The following is a 21,276-nucleotide window of genomic DNA, read 5'->3' as shown; positions in this document are numbered from 1 at the left end:
CCATATCGACCAGAAGCTGTCAATATACTAAGGATTTGCGCAAATACTAATGCTATTACAAATGCAACTAGACTTCGAAGCTATTCACTAAACTAGTGTACCAATAAAGTTCTTGATCAGTGCTCGAAGTCGACTCGACTTTTGTATGGAATAGAATCGACTCGAGTCGACTATTCCTTACAAAATCCGAACCGACATCAAGCTCTGGTCTTGACTACATCCCACATCTGCGCCTTATTCCCCTCAAATACAATCTAATCCTAACTCATTTCTCATTTTTATACATCTTTTATTTTTTCAGCCTTATTTTCTCTCTTTCTTCATTTTCATACATATTGGCAAAAAGGTGTTATTAACTCGATAAAGGCAATATTTCTAAAAAAAATACAAAAATTCTTCATTTTATTTTCATCCATATCGTCATCAACAAGAATCACAAAGAATATATGTTTAAGTCAAGTTTAGAATTCATAATTAAACGATCTCAAAAGTCTCATTAAAACGATTAATGCCTCATAAAGTTTTTTGTGAATGTGTAAAAGAAGGGGTAAAGGAACTTCTGCCTGTAATTTTAATACTAAATGCATACATATATTTTTAATATCATTATTGAATGAAGGAAGAAATAATCTTTACAAAATATTCTTTCTGGGGGAGTTAAAATGAATAGAAATTAAAATAATTTTTTTTGTTAAAGGAAATCGTGCATAAGTGGGAGTTGCTGTTCATGCTAGAAAAGTTTTAAACATTTTTATTCTGTAATTGTTAATGAAAAATAAAAGAGGGAAAAAAAAGGAAAGGAAATTTTTGCAGATAACTTTAAAGAATGGAAGAAATTTTTTTTCACTGTCTGGTTGAGTTTCCTTTAGTTAATGTGATGGGGACTGAGTTAGGTATGAATATTGATTTAAAAATTATTATATTTTTGAAAAGATGAAGGGGGGATTAAGTTTGAGACTTCGGAGAGGGATGGTCGGGGTTGGGGAGAGAATTTATCGATTTTTTCCAGGCATTCTTGTGTCTTTATGCTGTTGAATTGAGGGATATTTGAGCTAGAAACGCTAGTTAGCACACCAACAAATTTCATTAAATCTTTTGAGGTATTTCTGCGTATCTTTACTGTTGAATTGATGTATATTCATATTTTATGAGCTAAATAGGCTCGTAAGCACAGCAACTAACTACGTTCGGACCATTTGAGGCATTTTTGAGTGTTTTAAATTTGAATTGAGTATAATGTCAATTTTATGAGGTAAATAGGCTCATTAAGATAGCAACTAACTACATTGAAACTTTCATCTTCTTTCTTTCCTAGGCAAAGGCACACGAGGGACCATTTGACACACTTAAAGTTAGTCGAAAGCTGTATCTGTCCTTTAGGTAGCTTCTTCTAGTTGATTGGGACCTTATTACTTCGAAAATCAATCGAACGACCGTTAATTCGAGTCTAAATGAGGCAAATGCTGTTCTTGAGGTTTTTTGTAAAAACAAATGCTGTTCTTGAGCCTTTATTAAAGGTAAATGCTGTTCTTGAGACTTTTTGTAAAGGAAAACAGCATTGAAATGGTGAAAATTAGTATTTTTCGGACTGACGTAACTTCAGTGTTGCGTCAGATCCCTTCAAATTCGACTGAAAGTCATAATGACGATGGTTTGAGTATACCAGGTGACTTTAAGGTTTTTAGACAATTTTTCTATTAGAATTACATCTTTATATAGGAATTGAGTGATTTACAACTTCATAGCATCCATATTGCCTAGTAATTGCAACTAAGCATCCAATAAGTCATTAAAAATTCCCTCAAAATTCACAAATGTATTCAAAATATTACTCAAAATTACGTCTCAATTAGTTCCGTCCATAAACTTCCAAAATGCATTCCCAAAAAAATCAATAAATTAAACTTCCATTCCAAAATTTATTCACCAAAAATTCCCTTAAAAATGCACAAAAATTAAATCAAATTTCCCACAGCTGACCAACATTTCAATTCCTTTAAAAACCAATCAAACTCCTGACAATCGACAGCCAACCCTATAACCAAAAAAGCCTATTCAATAAAATTTAATTTTCAACAAAACTACTGATTCCATTAAAAATCATTAGTATTGTGTGTACACATGTGACCCTCTGCAGAAAAAAAGAATTTCAAAAAAATCCCTCTCGAGTGTATAAGCGATAAAAATCTCTTAAATTCTGTGCTGTACAAAAAATCGCAACAAAACATACTCATCGAAATTAGTAATTAAATATTTGCAACAAAGGCAGACGTTTTACGTAAGGTCGTGATCATAAATTAAGATTAAAAACCAGTACAACAGAAGAGCTTTAGTTGTGTGCCTGTATATACACATTGTAGAATTGGTGGTGATTATTTGACTCCAGATACGATCAATAAAACATGTTTGATGATACAATAATTTTATTTTATTTAAAAAACATAAATTTCGTTGTTTTTTATTTTATTTTAATATGTAACATTCATGAATGACACATGAGGATGTAAGAATGAAATAAATATAATTTTATGAAAAATTTATTTAAAAAAAAAAATATAAATGTTGAATGAAAGAGAATTAAAATTGTTGAGGATGCATGGGTGTTCGTGGGGGATAAGGTGCATTTTTTGAGGGATTTTAAGGAATTTTGGAAGAATTTCTGGGTTTTTGGTGTGTAGTTAAGTATAAGTAGTAATAGCTTGTGTGTCACGAATGCAGAAACCAAGTTAGTGTCACTAGACACAGCAAAAAAGGACCAGAATCTGACTAGACTATCCCTAAGATCGAAATCTGGTCATTATGGTCGGTAGGTCGACATTCTAACCATTAATTAACAGAGATCAGTCGATCGGCTAAGAAATCGACCAAAGTGATACCTAAAAGTTTAGCAAATATAGCTCAAAATCCTAGTATTTCATATAGAGAACAGTTTTAATAATTGCTAATTACTGCTAATTAGTAACTGTAATGAGGTAGGGATAGTTGATTACTCAACAAGTCTCCACAAGGGCCTTCAAAGAGGTTGCAATAAGTCGGAATCCTGTGAAAGATGACAATTTGCGAAATGGGCCATTGACGGAAGGTGGCAACTTACAGAAGAAGTACTAAGGGTCTTCGACAGAATATAGAAATTTACAGAAGAAGAACTGGTAACCAGTGAAGCCTGTCATTTGCCTGAAAGGCCATTGACTGAAGGTAGCAGCCTCCTGACAAAGAACTGGTAACCAGCAGAACACGACTTTTGTCAATTCTCTTCAGAAACTCATCAATCAATTCAAGTCTAAAGACAGCATTTTATTCATAAATATCAACTAAACTCAACATTTCCTTTCCAAATGCTCATAAAATTCCCTTCAACATTCCCAATAAATCATCAACCTAGCCACCACTAAAGTATCAATCCATCTCATCCATCCATCCACTCACCCAGCCAAAACAAACACAATACCACACTTCCATCCTCAAAAAGTGTCCCATCACATCAAAAAATAAAAGAGAGCAAAAAAGCAGAAACTCAGAGTTAAAAATAAAAATCAATCGTATTGTTTCCAATTTTTCCTCATTTCAATTGCCTTAACATATGAATATATCTGTCTACATATGCACACACCGCACATATCACATAAATGTGTACTGATATGTACACCAGAATAACAAAAAAAAAAAATTATACGAGAATGAACAACAACAAAAAAAAAAAAAATTGAATCACGACATTTCTGCAGATACGTCTGCCATAGCGAAGCAATAAATTATCATCAGATGGTTGCAGAGACATCATCAAATCAAATGGCACAGATTATTTAAAAAAAATATTATTTCTACCGTGTTGGTATTATTGTTGTTGCTGTAGAGCTATATTCTATTGTTTGGATTTTGATGTTTGATTGTACAAAACTGAAATGAGTAGGGGGAGGGGTGGGGGTGTGGAGTTGATGAAGAAAATGGATATAATAGAAAATCGGTGGTGTTATGGCGATGATTCGTGTAGTGGATGGGAGTGAAATAGAATTGTTGATGATGTGTTGGTAGTGGTGAAACAGAAAATCTATTTTCCGAGACGTGAAAATAATTTCCACAATTTTCAATTTTCACAAGTTCTTTTTTTTTTATTTTTTGGATGCAGTTTTATTGGAGTTAGGTGGGAATTGGAGCTGAGTTGTTGTAGTTTGACTGTCTGTCCGTATGTATGTCCGTAAAAGTCTTTTGATATTCAGATCATTGAGAAACAGTTAAAAGGTTTCTCCTGCCGAGTTTCGAACCCATTGACCTCTTGGTCGGGTATCCCAACAATTAGGTACCGAAGTATACTAAATTATTCCGCCACAGACCCACCTCGACTCATGTCTCCATATGTTTACTCAAATTCCAGATATGCTTATCTAAATGCATGTGTTCAACTGATTTTGGGCCGAATTTCAGCCGACTTTTTAGCCAATTCTCTAAATTTTAGCCAGTTTTTTGATCAAATTCTGCTGATTTCTTGACCATTTTCCGTGAATTTGTCAGAATTTTATCTCAAAAGATAAATTTCTACAAATATGACAGAAAATGTGAAATTCTCCTACTTTTTCACAAGTTTTTCCCGATTTCTGACAGAATTCATCCAAAAAATCGTCAATTTACTCAAAAAGGAACAAAAAACAATTGTTATTGCCAAGATTCGAACCCATGACCGACCAGTTGGTGAACAGATCAGTCATATCCCCAAGTTCAAACCCGCAACGCCACCAACCCTTCCTAATCTTCATTAAAATCCCAACTAAATGCAGCCATAAAGCGCATTTCTAAATCCACACATATCTAATCCAATCCATACAAATTCCAATTGTGAGTGTGCTATATGCATGGATGTGAAAAAACTGATATCGAAATATTGTCTTTCCCTCCTCCCATATATCCATTTGTGAGTGGTATTTTCTAGTGGAATGTGTGTTCGGTTGCACTTTTTTTTATAGTCTTCCTTTTACTCGAAACAGCACAAAATTTTTTATAAAACGTGATGTGGGTTATGTACACTTTGATATGCTCTCTGTTCCTACATAAATGTATTTTTAGTAGAGTTGAAAATTCTTTTATTTTTTTTTTTTGTGCTGCCTTCAACTTCTTTTCAGTTTGCATGAATTTGAAATAAACTGTCCGAAAATATTTTTGTGCATTTTTTTCCTACTTTCTGTTTAACATACAGAACTGAATATTTGAAATGGATTCCTTTTTTAAGGTCAGAGGTGAAAGTTTTCTTTTATGTGCAATCATGAGGTTTTTTTTGTGGATATTTGACAGAAATATTATTTTTGAGAATTTTTGAGAATGCTGATGAAGAGGAAGTTTGGGAATGTTTTGGGTACTCTGTGGAGGATTGGACGGTAGTTGATGAGTGAATGGATAGTTTTAAGGACGGAAGTTTAAGTTGTATGGACGGAAGTTGATGTTGTATGGACGGAAGTGTGGGTTGAAGAGATAAGACTGAAGATTCTTAAGAATTGTTGGTGTTTTATAGTTTATTGGAATGAAGATGAGGATTTGACTATGATGCGGGTTCTGATTACAATCCGTAAAAGGCTGAGAACATGTTTTCTTGACACAAAAACACCTCAATGGTCCCTAAAAGCGATAACATTGCCTGTTAGGGAATTTATGCAGTATTCTATAAAGTTGAATAAAGTAGGTGCCTAAAGCTGGTTCAAGTGGATCAGTCGTGGTTATGACTACTAAATTACAGGGTACAAATCAGTCAACACAAGCAAAAAGGCACATAGATGCTTTAAAAGCAACATGGCGTAGAACAGTAATGCAGGAATGACAACTAGGTGTCAAAATAGAGAATTTGTACAAGCTTTGTGACGTGGCCAGCAATAAAGTCAGATAGAAAGCTTTTTGTAAGAACCTGAAATCCAAGTTGAAGCGTGGTTCCAGTAAATAAGTATACAAATCAGTCAAGAACACTAGAAACTCCAATTTAGGGAATTTAAAGTGATCTGAGACAAAAAGTCATGCTTTTAAGTGTTTAAAGTGGTTAATGACACTAAAAAGTATAGGTTCAAAGGATTCAAATAAGTTATTGACAAATGAAGCCACAATTCATCAAACTGTCTTCTCATTTAGTCAAAAAATACCTAACAAGCCCCTGTCACTGACTGTGACATCTTCTAATAGCTGAATTATATTTAATATTCGATAGAGAAAGCATTGCATTTGGTATGGGCAATTGGCAGGCGGAACCCGGCGATAGAACCAGTTATAGGCGACATCTGCGAGAGGCCATGGATCACAGTTGATCTGTACGGCCAGCGAAGTAAGTAACTAAGTAAGTATATTTAATATTGCAAACTAGTGACAAGCCCGAATAGGAAGCGACAAATCCAGCATCAAGCGCCATCTAAGTGAGATTACAAATCACAATTGATCTGTGCACCCAACAAATTCAAACAAAACGACCCAAAATACCCAAACATGTATATATAGTCACTAAAATTAAAAATCAATCACGATGTTCAGCTGTGAGCAACAAGAAAGAAAATTGAACAATGATGTAGACAGCGAAATACAATTTTTTTCATTTTTTAATTATCATCGCACATAAATCTTTCATCCCTTATTATTTTTCCTTCTTTTCCCACTTTTGCCTTGCCTTGCTATATTCTCTAAAATTAAAATTCACAAGTTAAAGTGAAGTAAATGAATGAAAATGAGAGAAGCGCGCAAAAAAAGCCCGTCATCCAGTGAACAATAGATTGTGTATATACAATGTGGCAACAGTAAACTTCACTCCACTGCCATTTTTTTCTGTCTCTTCCTTCTTTTCTATCGTCGTCTCTATTGATTATTTTTAAATTAATTTTTTTCCTTCTTTTCATTTTCGATATACAGTTACAGTTTTAATATGTATGTGGAAAAAAAGGAAATTCCGCGTCAATTTCTTTTCCGCTTTTGACTTTGCCTTGTTTGTATCTCCTTGGATATCTTCTATTTTATGCCATTTTATTTTCTATTGACTAGTTCATTCCATCTTATTATTGTTATTTTTTATATCATGCAGTTTCAATGCTGTCCTTAAGACTGTGTTGTATTGAGGATGAATAAGAATGTTGTGAGGAATTTTTGGTTCAGGGGTTTTGAGGTGGGTTGGGTATCTAAATAGCGATAGTTGACTACATACCCCCTAACAGACAAAGAACATACTTTGAGCATACTCACTATTATGAGAATGCTAATTTGCATGCCAAAAGCATGATTTGAGTATGCTCATTAATTTGAGTCCAATACTCTGAAATACTTACTCACTTACTGGAACCATGCTCCGACTTGGAATCTAGGTTGCTACAAAAGGCCTTCCATCTGACTCTTTTGCTGGTTGTATCACAAAGCTAAGAATTTGTACACTTAGTTTTGACAATATCCTGAAATATACCAACGTTACTCTGGCATATTGCCGGATTTGTAACGAATTCGGTACCAAGTCAGAGTCCCGTCAAATCAGAGTCAAATTTTTTATTAATTAATTGGAATTGACCCCCAATAACACCTCCTAAATACGCTCCGGGTCAGTACAATCCCTAACAACGCTCTTGTATGAGTATCAATCGTAATATGACTTTATATGGTTCGGTACCCTAGATGATCTAGTACCAAGCAAGTAATCAAAAAGTCATATAGCTCGGTGTCCTAAAGGATAGAGTACAGATCAAGTAGTCAATAATTTTTAGGTTCAACTCCTCGCCCTGACCAAGTCATTTAAGAATTCTTCAATATTTTGTCCCTATTTTCATACAATTTTGCTGACTTTCCCTCTGAACCCCCAGCCAACCCCTGACTCTCTTCCTCACAACAAAACAGATACCAAATTCGCAATTAAAGAAGGGAGGGAATTGACTCATCTCAAATTCTAGACGTTACAATAAAAGAAGCAAAAAAAAAAAATCATGTTCCTTAAATTACAAATTTTTTGCCATATTCTTCTAACTGAGCTGAGTCATACAATGTTATTTCCTATTGTCTAAGAATTTTTTGCTGCATCTTTCAAATAATTTGTTCATAAAAGGTTGATTCTGGATGTTGTAATAAGAATATGTTGTGGAAATTGGTAGGGATGGATAGGGAAGGAATTATTCTTGTGGATGAAATGGTATTCGTCTTGTGGTTTTAATGGTCAGATGTGAGGTGAGTTTGGTAGACATTTGGAGGTTGAGGATGATGATGGAAGATGATTAGGATGAGGTGTTGTGATAATTGTATTGGATTTTGAGTTAGAATTGCTAAATTTGGATTTTGGAAGCTGAATTAAAATTAAGAACGTAATTCTAGACATGACAGAGACAATTTAGACAGTTTAACACTTGGTATTGGCAACTGTACAAGCTTTGTGATTTTGCCAGCAGTAAAACCAGATGGAAAGCCAGTTGTGGTAACCAAGGCTTCAAGTCGGAGCATGGTTTCAGTAAGTAAGTAAGTATTGGCAATTGTTAAAAGACAGCAAGCGAAAGAGTCAGCTTTAGACGCCAACTGAGAGAGGACAAGAATCATAGCTGGTCTAAACGGTCAACAAAGGAAGTAAGGAAGTATTCTCCCTACGACACAGGACGGTACACTAGGGTGCTGAGTCACACAGACTGCCCACCATTGATTTATTCAAATCTAGCTACGACCCTGATTGAGAAAAGCTGCAAACTAAGATTAGCCTGCAAATTATTGTTAAAAATCAATCCATTGGGCAAGGGTCAGACACTTCAAATGTACAGTACTGTATGAAAAGTACAGTAAGTACAGTACTGTACTGCTGGAGTGTCTGACCCTTATCATTGGGTTCTAAAGATGAATTGTGAATTATTAAGGTAGTCTTCGATGTTATTGAGTTAGTCTGTTGAGTTGAAGGTCCATAGACAACAATAGCTGTGTGCCTGATCAAGTCCTTCAACAGTGTATCCAAAATCCCTCCAAAAAAATTGAAATATTCAACCAAAAACTCCCTTAAAATCTCCACCAAAAATATAACAGTTCTGCCTGTTGCACAGTCACTTATGACTCATTCATATTCAGGAAAAGTGGCAACAAAAAAATAAAAAATCTATGCATAACTGCAAATATGTAAAATTCAAATAACCACAGAGTCTCTTTTTTGTTTTCAGCTTTTTTTACATCGTATATGTCCACAATCATTATTACAATGCAATGCGGTTGTTAACACTACATTTTTTTAGTTCCATTGCAATTTTTTGAGTGCCAGCACACTAAGTGTGACGATATCATGATGATCATTATTTGTGTGGATTATCTAGAGCAAGAATAGCTGGTTCCAATTTTATTATCAGTCATTTCAAAGAATGTTCATATTTGAATGATTCTATTGTAAACATCCATACAGCCTGAATACATACAGATGTATGGAGAGACCAAATATGACAACGACAATGTACGGTTAAGCATAAATTTATATGTATAAAAAGGTCACATGTGAGTAAACATGAGCGATATTCATTTCATCCCGCACAATCATTCTTAAACCGTCACTGTCGTTGCCGCACACTAAATTCTCCCCTTTTTTTTCATAATAATGCAAGATGTAAATATTATACTAAAGATGTTTCATCTGTACACTAACATGTAAGTATATAAAGCATATATATAAAGCAGCTCACCACGGGCTATGAGTTTTTTTTTTTTTACTTTTTTTTGCCTTCTTATGATTCTTTAGATTCTCTTTTTTTTCGGATGGCAAAAGGCAATAGGCGTCGAACACCAGCAACAACAAGATGGGGAGAGCGAATGATGATGGAACGAGGGGCAAGCAAGTATGAGATGTGATGATGGTGATGAGAGGTGTTAGGGCGATGTTATAGGGGATTTGAACCTGGGTTTTTAGAGAAATTTTTGGGGAATTCTTTAGAAGCGAGAGTCAATGCCTGGCCAATGTTTTTAAATTGTAAACTTTACCCTGGTGCGGACAAGTCATCATTCGAACCTGATCTAAGACCTTTAGCTACTCTTAGTATCCAAATTGCACTCCTAAGTACATTATTAAGTGAATCCTTCGAATCAAGTCAATTAATTACACTTTTGATGCATATAATCATTCAAAATGACATTGGACACCATCTAAAGGAGCTTATAGATCATAATTGATCCCTTATATCACAATATAAACCATAGACGCCATGAAAATAAGGTTATTGGTCATAATTAGACTCTAGAATGACAATGTAGTCGATTGACAACATCAAATGAAGATCCTAGATCATAGTTGATACTTAGTATCGCTTCATAGTCAATCGACGCCATTTAAAGGATATTATTGATCATAATTGTTCTTTGGCATCACAATATAGTCGATAGACATCATCTAAAGGAGTTAATTGAACCATAACGCCACAATATAGACGATAGGCATTGCTATGTCGCCTTGCTGATGGGAAAATGTCGTATTGACTTGGAAGAGTCTTGCATCCAGCGTTACGACTGTTTACAACATAATTTGATGAAAAAAGAGGAAATTTCGCGAATGTAGGCATCCTTGGTGTCCTATTTAATCCATCAAGTGAGTCAGTTAGCATCTAAATCACCTATCCGCGATCTAATGTCTAAAACACTCCAAAAATCCCCAACCCACTCCACCATCACATCACCATTCAACTCCCAATCCATATCTTCAACTTAATCCCGATCTAATTACCCCCACCAAGACAAAAGAATGACATCAGCACATTTTCATTTGTTAAGAACACATCAAAAATTCTCGATGAGGCAAAAGTTTTTTTTTCCTTTCCTTCTTTTCTTTCAGTATAAACGCAAGAAATTATAAAAAGAGGAAATTGTCAAAAAATATGATTTATGTTCGATTTTTTTTTTTGTTCTCTTTTCTTTTTGCGTTCTTTCATCCTCTCGGCTTGCGATTTTTGCTGTTATTGAGAAGATGAGGCGAATGATTATATGTGAAGGAGAAGAAAAAGTCAAGTTCGTTTAATATTCTTTTTGTTGTTGTTGTAATTCCTAGTAAGGATGGGGAGGGAGGAGGAGGGGATTTATTGGCTGAAAATTTACATGTGTATGGCATTTTAATTTGCAACAATCAATGGTTCAGTGTTGAAAGGAATTTAATGTAAATATTTACTCGTGTGCTGTTTGTCTACATACAATTATGGATGGATTGGAATTTATCTCATATCTGGGATGGGAAGAGGTGTATAGGATGGTGTAGGGGGGAGCAGCAAGGAGCAGTAAGGGGGGTGCCTGAGCAGAGTTGAATTTGGGGGTATCGAGTCATAATATAGGTGGATCTGTCAGTACCAGAGTAAGACCTAGATGGCCGAATGGTTTGGCAACATACTGGATATGTTTTTCACTGATTTGTAAGAATGTGGGTTCGATTCCTACCGGGGACCGATTCAATCATTATTCTCAATCATTATGCAGTGAACCAGTGGATTGTCGACATGCGAGGAGTCAAACCATGCTCACTAGAGGTTATTGGGAACATCCACTGAAAATTGATGATACCTGCATATTTGCACACCCCCTAACTACCTCTCCTACCATACAGGATGACAAATTCTTCACAAAACACCAACATCCTCTATTCATAGAAAATATTCTAAGCATTTCTAGTAACATTCCTGTAAAATTACATAAATCTCAATTTATGCATACCCATTATTTCAATTCTCAAAACTGTTTAAATGCGGAAAACAAAACAAAAAAAAAATCTTTGCATGATGTTAACAACAATAACAAAAAAAAGAACTTTCTAATTTTTTTGTTACGCTCGAGTCAAGTCTTTCTGCTTTTTTTTTAAAGGGAATGAAGACAAAACAATAAGAAGTGTACAATTTTGGAACACAAAAAAAAAGTACGAGTGTGAAGTTTCTCTTCCTTAATTCTTTTACTTTTTTGCTCTGTGGTGTTGGGGATTTGAATTTTTTTGCTGTTGTTGTGCAAATTATGCTTTACACTTCAGGTTGACGACATTTTTTGTGTGAATTTTATTTTTTGTAGTTTTTTGGAAGTTTAGGATGCTGTTTAAGGGAAATATGGTTGATTGTAGTTTAATAGTTTTTAAATTGAGTGGAAAATTGAGAAAAAATTGAATTTTAAATTTCAATTTAATTTTTTAAATTTGAAATTTTAAAAATTTCAATTTTGATTCAAATTTGTTATTTTAAATTTGAAATTTCCGTTAAAAATTCAAATTCGTTATTTTAAATTTGAAATTTCCGTTAAAAATTCAAATTTTCAAATCTTGAATTTAAGTTAGAACTTTAAAGTTCTTAATAATTCAAATCTCAATTCCTTCATAAATCCAGTCCCCATCAATACAAAATCAATTTAATTCCACACCCTACATTAATAAATTTATGACACATAACAATTCATAAATCTCATAAATAACAAATCAAGTATCAAATTTAACAGCCGAGACTGAATCATGCTTTATATCAATTAATTATCCATTACAACAACTCGTCTGCAATCTCATCCCATTTATCTAATTTTATCACCATCATTATCATCAACCTCATTACTGTTATTAAATAATTATAAATTACTTAACAGAACTGTGTTGTAAATTTTTTATGTACTTTTATTTTTTTTTCGGTTCCTTTTTATCTCTTGTTTTACGCTTCTTCGTTCTTTATTGCTGTTTTATGATGTCAAATGAGGGCAATTTTAAATATTTTTGCTTGTTGATGTCGTCTTGTGATTTGAAGAGATTTGTATGATGGAAGTGCATTGATTTGTGGATGAATTTAGCAGTTTTGGGTAATATTTATTACAATTTAGTTGGGATTAATAGCTTTGTGAGCATTTTGTTCTATTATCAATATTTTGATAAGGTTTACTGTTTTGAACAAAAATTAATTCACTGATAAGAGAAAGTGCTCATTTTAAAGGTAATGCCAAAGGTCAGGCATTCATCTGAAACTTTTTAATAGTGCTAAATTCTATAATATGACGAAAATAGCAAAAATTGTATATTTTTTAAGTATTTTCAAATGAGTGCCTGAACCTTAAATATGCAAAATTGCCAATTTCAAAAACATATAAAAATAGCCTCTGTGGCGCAATGGTTAGCGCGTTCGGCTGTTAACCGAAAGGTTGGTGGTTCGAGCCCACCCAGGGGCGATTAATATTTTTTTTGGCACTTTTTTGAATTTTTATACATTAAAAGCCAAATGGAGCCCATCTTTTATTTTTCGGGGCTTTCCTTTACGATAAGTCATGATAGAAACCACGTACGGGATGTAGTTAATGGAATTTTTGATTTTTTTTGGTGGTACACTAGTTAGCCGTAGTTTATAGGGTGCCCATCATTAAATTAAACTGAAACAATAGAACAATGATGTTAAAGGACTCTACTTTAGTAGGCCAAGGCATTGATACTGAATTACATTTGTTCGGATGAATGATTCTATTGTTCCTAATGAAACAGGATAAGTAGTAGTTACAGCACATGCATTTATTATAATTTTTTTCATGGTAATACCTATTCTAATTGGTGGTTTTGGTAATTGACTTGTTCCCCTAATATTGCTTTGTGTGAAAGTTTGTCTATTCGAATGAAATAATTTTAAATGTCAATGCCTTGACCTGGACTGGCCAAGTTTTAAATATGTAAGAATTTCCAAATCGAAAAACATTCAAAAATTGCCTCTGTGGCGCAATGGTTAGCGCGTTCGGCTGTTAACCGAAAGGTTGGTGGTTCGAGCCCACCCAGGGGCGATTTGATTTTTTTGGATCTTTTTTTAATTTTTTGGATATTTTTAGGTTATAGTTCGCTGACCATTGCACAAAGTTGATACTAGTTTGTACATCCCAGTTAAATGGTTCTACATCTAGTTCCTTAATGAAAAATTCAAAATAATTTCAGACAAGTCCATTTTCAACTCAAACCGGTCACCTAAACCGGCTAAAATTATAAAACAAACAAGAAATTCAATCCATTTATGTATATTCACTCAAACTCATCGAAATAGACGCAAAAAACAAAGTTATAGAAAGTTTTTTCACATCTTTTTTTTTTTCAATATTCCTTCTGTTATTGTATTTCATCTCATCGTTCATTGTTCAGTTCCTTTCCACTCGCTTGTTCCACATACAAATACTGGCACTTACATAGGAAAGCATTGAGTAGTAAAAGAAGAGAGAATAAAAAAAAAAAATATCCTTTTATAAAGGATATTGTATGTATAACCCACCCCTCTTTGCAATCAGTTGTCAAGGCACGCCTGACACATAGGGGTTGATGTATTTGATTTATAGCGCTTCGGAATAGTAAAAATGGAAAGAAAAAAATTCAACGAGAAATAACACACAGAGTTGAGTGAGGAGAGTAGAAACTTGCTAAAATTGAGTATGAATGTGTATTGGTGTATATTTTGCTATAGTTTGAAAAAAAAAATAAAGGATTTCTTTTTTTTTCCCTTATTCGAATGTATTATGGCTTACATGCACATATAACATGGTTGATGTGTAAGAATATCCAACTTTTATTTTTGCTGCTGTATATTTCAGCAATAATACAAATAACACATAACAGTGAATCATATCACAGAAAAAAAAAACTAGAGAATGTGTAGGAATATAATGAAATAATGGATTACGGTAATTTTTTCGCTTACTCTCCATTGTACTTCCTGCTGGCATTCTCTTATGCTGCTTCTTCTGTGTACACAATTTTTTTAAAAAATAACTATAATTTCTCATTTTCAACTAATTTAATTTTTTTTATATTTTTTTTGAAGCTTGTTTTGTGAAAGGATGGTTGGGTTCTGGATGGTCAGTTTGGATGTTTGTCATCCATCCTTTGCCCTTATTTTCAACAAGTACTTGAAGTCAAATTGGATTTTGCATTTAGAGTCGATTAAGAGCTTTTACTTGCTTAATTCTGGAACCATAGTCCGACTTGGAGCCTAGGCTGCTACAAAATTCAGATAGAAAGCCTTTATTGCTGGCCGAATCACAAAGTTTGTCCAAATTCACAGTTTTGACATCTAATTGGCATTTCTTTATTGCCGTCTTACGACATGTTGCTGTATTAGAGCTCTGAATTCCACTATAGTCTACTTAATTCAGCTAAATTCCTAAGTAAGATGCTAACTGGTACACTGGCTTTAGGTCAGAGTCGACCGAAACTGATACCGAGACCGATACTTCCTGAATATTACAAAATTGAGTATATATTTTGAAATTGAGAATTTCCGGAACCTTACTTTATTTATGTTAGTGAAATTACAAATTATGATCAGATTTATAATTGCCAATGTTTGATTATTCGTCAAAATCTTGAGTTCAAATCTCATTCATTGAAAAATTAAATTCCAATTTATTTCAATGCCGACCAACAGAAATAAACTTTTTTTTTTATCTTAGTTCATTTTTTTGCTATTTTTCAGAATCATCAACAGCGCTTCATCCACAACTTCCCTTAATCAAAACTCCATCTCATCCAACCACTTTTCCATCGTCTTCATCTGTAGCATTTACACATTTACTGAAATGAATGGGTTCACCACACACATATATATATAAAAAGAAGATTTTTAAACCAAGATATGGTCATGGGGTCTACCTAGATATTATTAAGGGTATCTTAATTTTTTTTGCTCTTTCCCTGTCACTTCCCTCCTCTTAATTTTCTCTCTCATTTCCTTCATGTCAGTGGAGACATCGTTTGCCTTTTTCCTTTTTTTTTTTCATGTCTGTCGGGTTTACTTTACTTTAGTAAATGTAGTCATCCCATCATCATAGCCCATGGGATATCTAATGAGCAATTAAGGACGAAGTCTGGAATGTTCCCACCAATGACTTCATCATCAAGTTTCTCACTCACTCTTTTGTTGTTAGTTTTTCTCTGTTGCCTCAACTGACTGTTGTGTATGAAATTATTTTATTTTTCTGTTGTATTTTAAAAAGCATCATCCTCGGAAAATAAAATCGGGATGAACAGTTGAGGAAGTTAGAAATTTTTGTTATGTAGGGTTTTAAGGCGCATTTATTAGGCTAGGATTGGGACTAGAGACTAGAGACTAGAGACTAGAGACTAGAGACTAGAGACTAGAGACTAGAGACTAGAGACTAGAGACTAGAGACTAGAGACTAGAGACTAGAGACTAGAGACTAGAGACTAGAGACTAGAGACTAGAGACTAGAGACTAGAGACTAGAGACTAGAGACTAGAGACTAGAGACTAGAGACTAGAGACTAGAGACTAGAGACTAGAGACTAGAGACTAGAGACTAGAGATGTCATACTTTTATAGTTCAAAATGTCACAAAAATGTAAAAGTTTCATGTAAGGACCATAGCTAGAGCAGGTCGATGGCATACGTAAAATATGATTGAGTAATAAAGACTTGAGTTCAAATCTCATTTAAAGACACTCATAGTCCAGTGTATCTCACACCATTTGAACAGGGTTTTTTTTTTGCAAAACTGATAAAAATCCCCTAAAATTCTCTCCAACAAGACAAACCAAGTCACACACCATCCCCCCATACCTCACTCAATTCCCGCTCAAAATGAGAGGCAAAAATGTTTGTATTTTCTAGAGAAAAAGCATTAAGCAAAAGCATTCATTTTTTTTTTTTGTTTTCAGAGTTTTTAACAATGCTTGTCAGAAAAATATGTACAAATACAAAAATTTTTATATACATTTCCTTCTATGTTCTCTCTCCATCCTCCTTACTCCTCCACTTATTCACTCACTCATCTCTCTTCGAGTTTATGTCGACTCGACGGTTTATTTCATTTTTTTGTTGTTGTTGCCGTTCTTTTAGGCCCCCATTGAATTATAATTCGTACGCTATATGGCACGGCTTCATAGCTAAAAAATTGAGTGAGAAGGAATCAACGTGAAATCAGAGACCGCTTTTTTTCTGTTGTTTGTTGTAGCTATTGCTGCTGCTTCGAGATTTTTACTCCCGCTGATAGAAATAATAATAGACGGAATATGTATGGATATACAGCATAGTGTGAGTGAAATGGATGGAAAAAAAATATATTTTTTGCGTGCTGCAGAGAACAACAATACACGCTATATCACAAAAAAAATTTTTTTTGAAAACCTTTTGACGTTTTTTGTTTCATGTTATGCCATTTTCAGGCTGCTGTTTTCTTCCATCATGACATGGGAAGAAGGAGAATGAACGAATGGTTAAAAAAAAAAAAAGTTTTTATCATGACATGTCCCAAATAGTAGGAAAAGCTTATTAATTATTCCAACATTCACGTACAATCTAGCTAGATATATAGAGGATTTTTTTGTTGGTGGGTATTCGGTTGGATATGCTCAAGATATGCTTGAAAATGACTTGAATAAAAGGAAAATTAAGGATGGATTTTAGATGCAATTAATGAGCTGTAATTAGGAGTTTTTGAGGCTGCCGATTGAGATAATGTTGCACTTGGTATTTGAAAATGGTAAGTAGAAGGCACAATACTTTATGGATGGCAAAAGATCGTGAGGAAGATCAGAGAATTCCTGAATTGGACGCTAGAGTCCATAATATCCCGAACTGGTAGAAGATTTCGAAGAATAGAACTGTCTTCAGACATTCCCTATGCGCGGCAATTGACCCTCGTACGCCCCAAGTCGTTGCCGTACCAAGTCGATGTCCTCACTGTCTGTCCGGGTATTAAGTGTCAAAATATGATAAAATTCAAAAATAAAAGGAAAAACATATCATACATCAATCTGTAGTTTTGGATAGGATTTGAACCTTGGATTACTTCGTTTTTAATTGCATTCCCAGTTGCTCATTCTGCAGCAATGAGTTGAAATCATTATTAAACCACAATATATATCCTATTTCCAGCACAATTCTACACACCATACCCAATATTCCATCCATTTAAAATACCCAAAAATTAATCAAACTTCCTTTCCTCTAAAAAAAAAATCATCTCAATAGTCCACCATGCCATGATGAGGGTGAATGACATCCAAAAAATTAAAGGAAATGACACAAATATCCACATCCACCGTCAGAAAGGCACAAAAAGAAAAGTTGTTATTTTAAATGATTTACGATGATAACAATCAAGAAAATTATTAAATAATAAGATATACAAAATTGCTGAATGCTGGTCGTCGTCGCTATTGTCGAAATGGGAATAGATTCTCTTTTTTGGGATTCATTGTTATTATTGGATATGCGCCTTTTAAATTGTAACACAATGAAGACCGAAAAATATAAAAAAAAAGTTATCACAAACCATAGATCTGCCTATTTTTTTGAGAGTGACTATATACCGAATAGAAAACCGTTAGTTTCATTTTGTACCGTTTTATATTTTTCGAACAAAGATTGTCTATTGTTGTAGCAGGGATGAGTGACTTGCTGAGCAACCATTTAATGCAATTTTTAAGGAGCGCAAAAATTGGGAAAAATTGGAAATTTTGCAAGGTTTTTGGTTTGACTGACTGACTGACTGGTGTGATGACAGGTAGGATAGATGGATGGGTAGATTTCTGGTTGGCTGACTGAGTATCATACTTAGTAGTAGAGCTCGAAGTAGCCTCGGATTTTGTATTGAGTTGAGTTGACTCAAGTCGAATCTAAGTCAATTTTGAGGTCTGATTAATAGCTGAGCTAATGAGCCACTATACACATGGATTTACTAAATATTCAAAAACATTAATTTGAATTTTGAAAAGCCGTTAAAAATTTAAATTTGAAAAAACCGTTAAAATTTGAATTTTAAAATTTTTGAAGGAGGCTGTTGATAGAGACAGATTAGCACTTGCTATTGACAATTGGAAAAAGATAGCCAGCAATACAGCCAATTTTAGAAGCCAACTGAGAAAGGCCATGGACCAAAGCTGATCTGTATGGCCAGCAAATTAAGTAAGCAAGTTAAAAATATTTGAAATTCAAAAAGACGTTAAAAATTTGAAGTTAAAATGTTAAATTGTATAGCAATTCTTTAAATGCATCTGAATCCATCCAATTGAATTTTGCAATGTAATATGCGCTCTAATCCCTCAATCAACAGCCCTAAGGCCATTTTCAATTATACTTTTTTTAAAAAAAAATCCATATCAATGGATATAAAATTGTGAAATAGATTGAAAAACAATAAATCACTGAAATTAATTACGTTAATGTAGTACCATATAGCATAAAAACTATTCCGATCGATTCTTTTGTTATATATGCCCCGAGAAACCCGAGCGATATATTCAATAATTTTTTTTAATATATATAAATTCGATAATTCTTCAACCCCCGGTGCAACAGCAAAAAAAAAAAAGGAATCAATGTCGGCAACACGTGACAAAAAATTAATTTTTTCCCATATCGGAATAAAAAAATCTTCTTTAAAGATTTATTGCTTTGTGCATTTTTTTTTTCAATACTGAAGATTTTTTTTTTGTTAAAAGCATGTAATATAGTGGATAATCTCACTACGGTGTGTGTACATATTGGAAAGGAACCCGCAAATGTTTACTCAATCGAAAGATGGAAGAGAATGGAAGAGAAAATGAGAAATTGTTTATGATGCTGATAGTCAAGTCTATTGAGGAAATTGACCATCATAACTTTTTTTTTTTAAAAATGTCAGTAAATTAATTGAATTAATGGAAGATGAGGTTGTGGTGGTCTTGTTGGAGATGAGATGGAAATGGGGGATGCTGTTAAGGGTTCTCTGTATCGATACACTTAAAGTCAACTCGAGTCGAGCTCTGGCCGTGAACAAAAATTCTTGAGAGCCAAGACCGCAGCATTTGTCAAGACCATGGCATCAAGAAATCCTAGCTGACATGGTTATTTTAAGATAAATTTGCCAAAATTTTGAAAAAAATTATCAAAAAAATTAAACAATTAAAAAAAGATGTACGTAGTGGTTTGAATGTTATATATTTTGTACAAATTCATTAAGATTCGAACTTTGTTTAGTCTATTTAATAATTACTTGCTCCATTAAGGTTCTTATTGTCTGCATAAACACCCAGCAAATCAACTAATAAATATTATTAATGACATGGACACTTTGTAGATTATTAAAATGACAAGCAGAATCCAGTGATAGGGTCATTTTCAGGTGGCATCTGAGGGAAGACATTGATTACAATTGATCTGCTTGGTCAGCGAAGTAAGTAATTAAGCAGATACAGGGATGAAACCATGAAGGATTGTTAGTTTTTGGCTATACCTTAAGCAGAGTATGGAATGGACTTTACTTTGATAAGATTTGTCGTTTTTGTCTAGTTTGATCAACCTTCTCTTACCTTCGTCCCTTGGATACACTCTTGGACACATAAATCAAGAACGAATGGACAAACGGCCCATACATAACCAGGTACATTTGTGAACGTTTAGAAAATTCCTCGTTATCCCTTAAATTGCCAACTTAATATAAGGGCCCGATCCTACTTGTTAATATCACTGCAACCTTAATCACCATTCATAATTCAATCTAAATCATCATAATTCCCCAAGAGCACTCAAGATTAGACTCTGAGATGCCCCAAATGCAAAAACCTACACAATTAAAAATCAAAATTTTTCAAAATTTTCCACAATTCATGTCCAAATAATTTTGATTTATGTCGTCATTCATAATATTCTGTGAAAGCCTTCATCTTGACAAAAATTTGTCTAATTTACTACTGTCCAAAAAAATGTCTAATTTGTCTCCCATTTGTTTCTTTTCCATCAAGTGACTCACTTAGAAAGTACCGTAACTAAGATTTGTATCAAAATTTATTATTATGATATTTTTTAAGATGGATATAACTTAGAAAGTACGGAGATTTGAATGAGTCAAGACAAGAAAATTAAAATTCAATGCAAATTGTTACTTATTTTTTTTTCGGGCATGTTTCCTACATAAAAAAGTTTTTAGAGATTAATTATCGTAGATAAGATAAATGCACAATATAAAATTTTTACCACGTTCTATAAAAACGAGCACATACATCAAGAGCCTAACATTTCATAGAATATAGAAAATGAAGGCTGAATGTGATGAGTAGGTGTTGAACAGACACCATAGGATAGATGTGTGTATATGACTATGAGTAAACACGATGAGTCATTGTAAAGTTGTTGTCCTTATTGTACAATAATTGAAAAATCTGTGCTTGTTGCTTTATAAGTTGAATATGTTCTTGTTGAGAGTCATAACTCAAGTTATGTATGTGCTGTTGAATTAAGCTTGTATAAATTCAACACTATAGCTTGTTGATAGACAAGACTGTTTGTTATCATATAGACTATATATGGAGCATGATGAGGATTCTTGTGAAATTGGGTCGAATTTTGAGGTTATGGTTATGAGTTTT

The 21,276-nt window shown here is 33.7% G+C and overlaps 1 protein-coding gene and 2 non-coding genes across 5 annotated transcripts in view; 2 read left to right on the top strand and 1 right to left on the bottom strand.

The window, feature by feature from the left end:
* The window catches only part of Antp (homeotic protein antennapedia), a 131,647-nt gene that overhangs the window by 58,412 nt on the left and 51,959 nt on the right, over positions 1–21,276 (bottom strand). The gene's annotated exons all lie outside the window — the stretch shown is intronic.
* Positions 13,041–13,113, top strand: TRNAN-GUU (transfer RNA asparagine (anticodon GUU)). Its single transcript has one exon. It is a non-coding gene; the product is annotated as a tRNA-Asn (tRNA).
* Positions 13,638–13,710, top strand: TRNAN-GUU (transfer RNA asparagine (anticodon GUU)). The gene has a single exon. It is a non-coding gene; the product is annotated as a tRNA-Asn (tRNA).

This window comes from Chironomus tepperi, unplaced genomic scaffold, assembly GCF_022539635.2.
Source record: "Chironomus tepperi strain 1889 unplaced genomic scaffold, CSIRO-AGI_Ctep_v1 contig_85, whole genome shotgun sequence".
Lineage (NCBI taxonomy): Eukaryota > Metazoa > Arthropoda > Insecta > Diptera > Chironomidae > Chironomus > Chironomus tepperi.
The sequence above is the reverse complement of the archived record's forward strand: the minus strand, read 5'-3'. Positions and strand labels throughout refer to the sequence as shown.